This window comes from Rhopalosiphum padi, chromosome 1 (genome assembly GCF_020882245.1).
Source record: "Rhopalosiphum padi isolate XX-2018 chromosome 1, ASM2088224v1, whole genome shotgun sequence".
Taxonomy (NCBI): Eukaryota; Metazoa; Arthropoda; class Insecta; order Hemiptera; family Aphididae; genus Rhopalosiphum; species Rhopalosiphum padi.
Genome location: NC_083597.1, coordinates 65,360,064 through 65,369,023, shown reverse-complemented (window position 1 = coordinate 65,369,023; position 8,960 = coordinate 65,360,064). Strand labels below are relative to the sequence as shown.

Genomic DNA, 8,960 nt, shown 5'->3' with positions numbered 1-8,960 from the left:
TACAAACATTTATTAACTATTTGACATTGTCGTCTTTGTTAGAAAACATCAGACACATTTTAATTGTACAGTGCAACAGTAAAATATAAATATTAATGAGAGTATTTTTATTATATTTTTTTTTATTTATAGGTATTTTATTTTTAATAACTTTATATAATGCTTAATTGTAAATGTATTCTATTGTTTATTAAAATTATAATTCTTATTTTAAATAACCTAACCTTATTATCACACCCATATCTCTAATAAAAATAATTATTTATAAATTATTTTTTTTCACTTTTTTAATTAGACTTAGGTTATTTTTTAAGGTCATTTTTTGAAGTTTTTAGGGCATTTTTGTGTGTTTTTTAGGTCATCAACATCTTAACTCAAGTAATAACTAATAAGTAATAACTATTAAGTAGTAGGCAATAGGTGTCTGTAGTTCTAACAAAATAAGTACACATTTTTTAAATAAGTGCGCATATTTTCAGAATGGACAATGGTATCAACTGTTGGAATCATCATCCAACTAAAAATACGTAACAATCAATCTGTCAATTCCGAGTATAGATTACTAAGAGTTCATTTCGTGTCATGGATTTGGAAAGTTTGTTCATTATTTATATTTCTTACGCCTATCAAATAGAATTCTGAAATGTATAGGCAGTAGCCACTATGTACCTAGATGTATCGTATACCTATCTTACCATATAGTTTATACAATATACAAGAAGCACCTTGGCACATCGATTATGGAAAAAGGACCACCTATTGTATGTTTAAATTACTGCAGAGACAGACGAGTGATTGCTCAGGATATTCGATGATAGGTACAATAACGAATTCAAAGCATGAAAATCATAACCTTTTATGCGAATATCGGTAATAATATCCGTAAGTATAGGTATATAGGTATAGGTACATCATTACTTTCATTCTAAATGACCGTATAAAATTGAATGCGCATGTTTGTATTTATAGGTTATATATATAAGTACAATTTATTCTATAATAAACGTAATAGCATATTATATATATATAGGCCGTAACATACCTAAAATTAATTTTAACCACATATATATGATGACTACCTATACCTATTTGTATTTTGTATGTTTTCATAAATTTTTAACTTTATAATGTCACCTAGGTATCTAGGTGGCTAGGTATCTAATAATATTTATAAAATATAGGTAATACTGATGATAGTGATGATTGACTTATAAGTTATAGGCTTATATATTATGACGACGATTCGTGATTATGATCATAGAAATGAGATATGACACCTGTCCTATCCAAACGGTAAATATCATAGTACCATACATTCATAGGTACATATATAAATAATAATATGTATAAACACTATAAACTATAAATTATAAATATAACCTATTTTGATACAATGCGATAAGTGTATCGTATTTTATATTAATGTGTGTAAGTAGTACTATGTATCCTATGTATGTAGGTACTATATAATTTATTGTTTATTTAATTATGTCTTATATATATGAACTTAATGATTAATAATTTTGTTTTTATTAAAATGATAACATGGGAATTATCACCCAATTAAAGAATAATCAAAATTAAATTAATATTTATATTATTATTAGTATAAAATGTTTTATATTTGTATGAAAATTAAAATAATAATTAATAATGCAACTCCAATCTCCGTGTAGGTCGCAGCAATGTAAGTAGTATATCGTATAATATTCGTAAAATATTATTATTATGATTAGAGCACGAATCTATATTATGCATTTGCATATTTATTCTGGTTAATCCGGTTAATCGTATATGATATGCTAAGTGAGCACAACATTTGTTTCATGATATAACGATTTAAAAAATGAAACTCTTTTGATGCATATTTTTGCATATTTCAACTTTTCTATTTTAAGAGGTTATTTTACAATTTTAATTGCATATTTAATCTTTTAGTGCATATTTCGATGTTTTTTTTAGACATTTTTGAAATATATAATATATTATAATATAAGTAAAAATATTATATTTTTATAGTTTCGATTAATATCAAAATTTTAGTAGGGTTGCGTAATTTTTTAAAAAATATATATTATATTGTATTAATTAAATGTTTAAAAATACTTTTTTTTTTTTTGCTAATTCTTTATGCATATTATTATTTTTTATACATTTTTTTAACATTTCTGATTTCAGTGCATATATATTTATGCATGTTTAAGATTTTTTAGCGCATATTTGGTTGGTTTTTAATCCATATAAATCGGCGTTCTGATTATGATCCATATTGCATGCTTAAAATATTTAATATTGTTGTTTTGTTTGGCATTAGTTGAACAAATTAATTGCAGACTGCAGTAGTTATTGCCGTGTGCGTGTGGAAAATAAATACCTATTAATCAATAATTACTTACCAAATACCGATTAGGTACTATGGATCATTTGAATTGGCGTAGAACAATATTGTATTATATCGTATAATTTAAATTGAAACTTAATTTAAATCTATATAATAATTAATAACAGTGTAAAAATAAAATTATTTATAGTATTCTTACTGCAATAATAATTAGTTAATAAACAAGTATTTAAAAGAGATTCCTGTTTTTTGTACATTTGTATTATTTTGTTTAGCTTCGTTAAAAAATTAATAATAGGTAGGCATTTACACGTGCAATCTTTGACACACCCAAACGGGGACTTTTTAATAAACTAATTATTATTTAACCCTAAATTTAAAATTGTCATATATATATTTATATTTTATTATATAGAACTAAAATATAGGTATACGCCTTCCACTGCTGTATTATATCCTTACATCCCAGTATAGCAATATGATAATAAATTTCAAATTCCTTCACTATTCCGGAAATTTCTCGAATTATTATGAATTTATTTTAATACATTTTAAATAAAAACTATTTTAATGTGAGTCACTTAGTAATTTACGTTATATCTATTGGCTATTTGTTGAGTCACTGTGTCACATACAGCAGTTAAACATAAATAAATAAAGTATTTAACTACTTCTTTCTTAGAATTATTTATTTTCCTAGTCATGGCTTAATTTAAGAGATTAATTATTATTACTTTGAACAATATATTATTTAAATTGCGTTAAAATAATAAAAATTAAGAGTTAAGACAGGATATACGAATATATTATGTTAGGTACTTACTCAAGGTTTTCTCAGTGTCAGTTAATAACATAATATTTGTAAATTTGAACGGTGAATCATTACAATAATTCGTCGGAATTAGGCTTACTATTAAGTATAAAATATAGATCCTAATGATCCTATGATATACCTAATATACATCGACAATTCGGTAAAACTCAATAGACATAACTATTACCTAGATATTACTATTTTGTAAAAATTATTTTGATAGAGGGAAAATGTATAGAAATGTACGCCGTCTTTAATAATAGAATCAATATAGCTATAAGTAATTTCAAAAATAAAATAATGGTGAAATGTCATATAAAATCAATACGTATAATAGTACGAAGGTTTAGCGAGAAATATGGGCGTCCATTGGTGCCCCCCCCCCCCCGGCAAGATGGGATATTTGCCCCTCCTCAGAAAAATAATGAAAAAACCACGAAACAATCATGTGTAAATTAATGGTATAGTAAGTAATAGTTTTCATTGTTTTAAACTTTTAAAGTGCTGCTTGTTATAGAAAAAAATGATAAAGTACGATATAGCCTTATATTAGTTATAAAAACGTAACTTACTCTAGTCACGTAAAATTAAACACTATACCGTCTATGCCATGAAAGTTTTTGACGTTATCAGAATTATAAGTGGCAGTCGGTGGATGACATTATCTAAAAATATTGAATAAAGTGAAATTTTGAGATAGGTTTCGTTTTTAAATTGTAATCTTGTACACATATTCATCTCTTGGCATTCATATAATTAAATAATAATTGGAATACATTGGTATATATAAGAGTAGCAGATTCTATATCTATATACTTAATACTTGGTACTGAAAGTTAATATTTTACACGATACAAATGTATATACATGCAAGCAAATATAGCAATTCATATTCATAGACAATATAGGCATATTATATTATTATATAATCTAAGGCTTGAGCTTTTAGTTATGTGCTTTATACGTGTAATGTATTATAAAAACTACGTTTTATTTTATTTTAATTATAGAAACACATAAAAAGCACAACCTTAATAATATTAGTATGACCATTGTTTATATAATCAATTGTATGACATTATTTCGATCATAGAATTAATAATTTAAATTATAACTATTGCTAGAACAATTTTATACACATTTACTGCATACAAATTACTTGAAAACGACTTTTTGGATATTATTGAAAATTGTTAATAACTTTTAATATATAATTGTATAAATGCGTAATTGATATTATTTATTATTATTTATTGTTATTGTTAGGTAGGTAAATCACAAATCAAGAGACTTAATCTTCAAGTAGATATCTTAATGCTTAAGACAAGTATGCATACTGTCTTGGTTGGATGTTATTACCAGTTCTAGTAAAATTATTTAATTAATTAATAAACCAATATACAGCGGTACATCGATCTTTTTTTTTAGTTAAAAATCCGTTGATTTGTTTGTTGTAGCTCTCCATGCTTATCTTTCTCTGTCGTTGCATATTTCTTTCAGGTTTTTGTAATTTCCTTTATTCTTATCCTGCATTATCTGTGTCATGTATTCTGCCCTTGATCTTCCTCTTACAATCTGTCCTTCAATATCTCCTTTAATTATTTTCTTTCGTGAACGTTGCTTTTTCTAGATTGAATATTTTTCCGTATTTTTCGTTGTTCATTTATTTTATCTAGTACTTCCTTATTCGTTACCCTCTCGGGCCATAGTATCTTAAGCATTTTCTTGAAGTACCACATCTCAAAGGCTTCTAGCATATTTTTTTCCAGAATTAATTTTCCATATTGGCGCTATTGCTACTAGCCACTAGGGTATTTTGTAGTTCGCCTTAATTTTCCACGCAGAAAGCTATGTCGCCCGAAAATCTTAAGGCAATAACCATTGCTCCTCCTATTTAAATTCCTTTCTGTATTTCTGATCTCAATTCTTTCATTGTTTCTTCAATAATGTACAAGTTGAACAGCATCATCGGCGACAAGATACACCCCTGTCTTACTGCTTTTTTATTTTTGATTCTAGTTCTTTTCCATCTATCTGTATTAAGACTGTTTGGTTTTTATACATATTATAGATAAATCTTCTGTCGACATCGATTATCCGCGCTAAATAATTTTTGGAAAAAAATTATATTTAAAAATTTTAACTGTCTTTAAAATAAAAGGTATATAAGGCTTTTCTGGATTTATTTTATATAGGTTAAATTTAACATCGGACATTTTTTCTTGGATAATTCAATAATTGTAACTTCAATTCACATATTATTATATTTTATACTTTTAATCGGTAGGTACATACAACAGTCACGAAATGGAATTATAATGGTTTACTAATTTTTATACTTAAAAGTTAAAAGCTATAATAAATTATAATAAATGCAAATTTTTCATTAACTTGGAATAAAAAATATTTTTTTCGTAAGATTCTAAAAAAAAAAGACTGCATACAGATGATAATATTATATTAACAATAATTATAGTAATAATAAAAAAAAGTTATTTCGTCATGTCGTTTATGAGCAAATTACAACAACGTTAAGTAAGTCGCGTCTCGTCCATTATATAATATTATACGTGCACACTGTGTACATGCGGTCTCGTTGATGTGCGTATTTATTTTGTTATTTGGGTATCCACTATGATTATATTTATAGTGCGTTACATTGTTATTATATTATATTCTACCATTATATATCTAACTCTTAGAGTAATAAAACTACATGACTACATAGATACCGCGTGATTAATCCGTATCGTTATCATACTGTTAAATGTGTAATAAAGCTGATAGAGTGTAGGTAACGAAATCATAATACACAATATGTGTATAACCAGGAATCAGGATGAATATATAATATATCTAGCATAGGTTACCCATCACTCATAATATTTAAAAGTTAAATTTGTAGTTTATTAGAGTTTTTAAAAATATTAAATATAAATTATTTTATTTTCCATAGTCTACCTATAGAACAATACTTACACACAATTTAGTATGTGAGTATGTGACTTTAGTAGACATTTTCTTTATATAAACTATATTACTAATAAAAATATTATACATAAAACTTTAAAATAATTACAAAATATTTTCAAGGAATTATCTAAACTTAATTTAACTAGCTACCTTTTAAAATGAAAATAATCTAAATTGACTAAATCAGTGATTTAATGCGATATTGTTTATTTTAAATATTTTATTATAAGTACCAACTTATTTTTTTGATCAAAATTTAAAACGAAAAAACGTATATGTATGTTAGTCAAAAATGGAGAAACGTAAATAATCAGCTAGATATTTTTTCTCACGTTTAATTGTTAATAAAATAACCCATAAACCATAATCCACGAACAAATATCAACTATATGTCTATGTGTAAGCTATAAAAATGCTATATTTTTTTTACATAGTGATGATAAAATATTTATCACATATTTTGTTTGGTTCCGGTATAAACAAATATCATGCACATTGTTAAGTCACAGTCAATAAACACTGATCGATTTATTTTCTTGTACCTGCCAATGTAATCTTGTCTAAAACTCTTCCGTATAACCATGATAACATGAAATGCGTGAATACAAATATGTGTATGTGATATCTTACCTTTGCAAACATGTTTATAAGAAAAGAATACAACATATTATATAACATTATGACTATGATTTTCAATAAAAATGATCATTTATACATTGTATCTATATACTTATTATTTACATGTTACAGTTTCTGATTCATCGAGTATCCTTCCTAAATATACCTATATGACTCTAATACGATGAGTCATATTTTACAAGTATATGAGTGCATTATTACCGTCAGGAGTTGGTATATATATATGACATAAACTATTTGATTGAATACCTATTACATATAATACTTATATATTTCATCGAGTCTCTCTGAATAACAACCGTTAACAGCTCAAATGTACCTATAGCCATAGGAGCAAATAGCATTTACAATTTGGGGGGACTGAAGTCCTATTATTATAATATTAAAAAGCTTAAAACAAATTTAGAAAAAGGATGGGAATCTATTGAAATGTTTGGAGGGTTTAACTCCCGAAACCCCATATCTATTTATGTTTAGCCAAGTATACTATATAATCTGTATACTGTACATTTATTTTACGATTATTTATTACCTAATCTGGAAATATATAATTGAATAAAAAGTAAAAATAACTTAAAGGTTGAAATTGTGGACCCATTAAAAAGATATACCATCTTATTATTTATTAAAAAAAATTATCTTAATAACATAAATAAATTCAGCTTCAACAAACACACTTATAAAGCTTTTACATATTTAACAATATTTAATTGTTGGTTCTAAAAATAATCTTTATTTCATGTCAGAATTATATAAGTAAACATATTTTTGTTGAATTGAATAAAATTTTTAAAACTTTTGTTGCTGATGGGCAGTGTTCACTTGTTCACTCTTCCACCTCATGATAAGAATTCATGTCAAACAATTTTTCAGCAAATTTGATTATTGTACTTACTACTTATAGTATGTAGTCATGTAGAAATTCTAAAATAAAACAAATAAATAAAATAAACTATAAAATTATTTTAAATTCTATATAATTAATGTTTAAAATATTAATTTGGGTAAATTTAATTTTTACATTAAAAAATAATAGTTTTGGAAATTAAAAATATATAATCATTAATCATTTAAAAATATTGCATATAATATATTCATATTATACATACATAATATTATATGACACTTATTTGTGAATATTTAAATGAGTGTATTATTTTCTTTTTAAATTGTTAATATAACATCAAAGCAAATCTCCGAAACTAACTATAATTATTGAGTATTGTACTTACACGTTTATAATTGTAACTAATGTTCACATTTTTATTTTTTAATAAAGGTAGATTATAAACTATTATTAAAATTAACATTGTGCATGTACAGTAACTGTATAAATCTAAAACCATATCTGAATAAAAAAATCGATTAACTTATTATTTATATTTCACTGTGCTAAATCAGGTCAGTAATTATATCTTAAAATCTTCTTATGAGGCGAGTTGATATTTTTATTTTATAGAAAAACTGTAAACGGAAACCATAAAACCTCATGCAATAATAAAGTCTAAATGCATGTTTAAGGTGGGAGCAAAGTGAAAGAATCGTTAGTTGTTATAGATGTTACCGTTAGCCGGTTAACTCAAACGTACCTCTGTAGTATCGCGACCGAAACCACCGGTAGGTAGACGTGCGGTTGGTGTGCCTTAGATTTATCGATTTTTGTTAATTATTTAATATTCAAACAAAGTGGATTTTGTTTTATTTTTCAATAAGTAACTATAAATACGTTCATTGATATTTTAGTGAATAATAATTGTGCTTAAAATATTTAGTTCGCTATAATATACGATTTTAGTAATTATGACTTCGCTTTCCGGTGCTTAATTTGGAAAACACTTTAAAAAGGTAAATGATTTTCTTTTGTATATAAAATTAATGAATGTCCACAGAGCACCAGCTGATTAGTTATATTATGGACTATATAGTAACTGACGATTGCAAAAATGTGTATGACTACATGGACGCATTTCGCGTGTACATAATTTAAATTGATGATATGCTATAACTAGTATAACTAAATGTTATAAGTAGATACTATACAAATTTATAACGTATTGAAAAAATACATAAGAGATTGTTCTCTTAGAGTGCTACACCAGCATTTATTGTACATTTATATCTGTCTTACAATGTACAAGCGCTTATAAAATCACATATTTACTTTCAGTAGTTCACGTTTTAGTTCTACGAATT

General features: G+C 25.3%; 1 protein-coding gene across 1 annotated transcript in view; it reads left to right on the top strand.

The window, feature by feature from the left end:
- The first annotated feature begins 8,350 nt into the window (after positions 1–8,350).
- The window catches only part of LOC132928807 (uncharacterized), a 30,117-nt gene continuing 29,507 nt past the window's right edge, over positions 8,351–8,960 (top strand). Inside the window, exon 1 of the mRNA XM_060993705.1 lies at positions 8,351–8,612. The gene's annotated coding sequence lies outside the window, so the exon portion shown is untranslated. The remainder of the gene's footprint in view (positions 8,613–8,960) is intronic.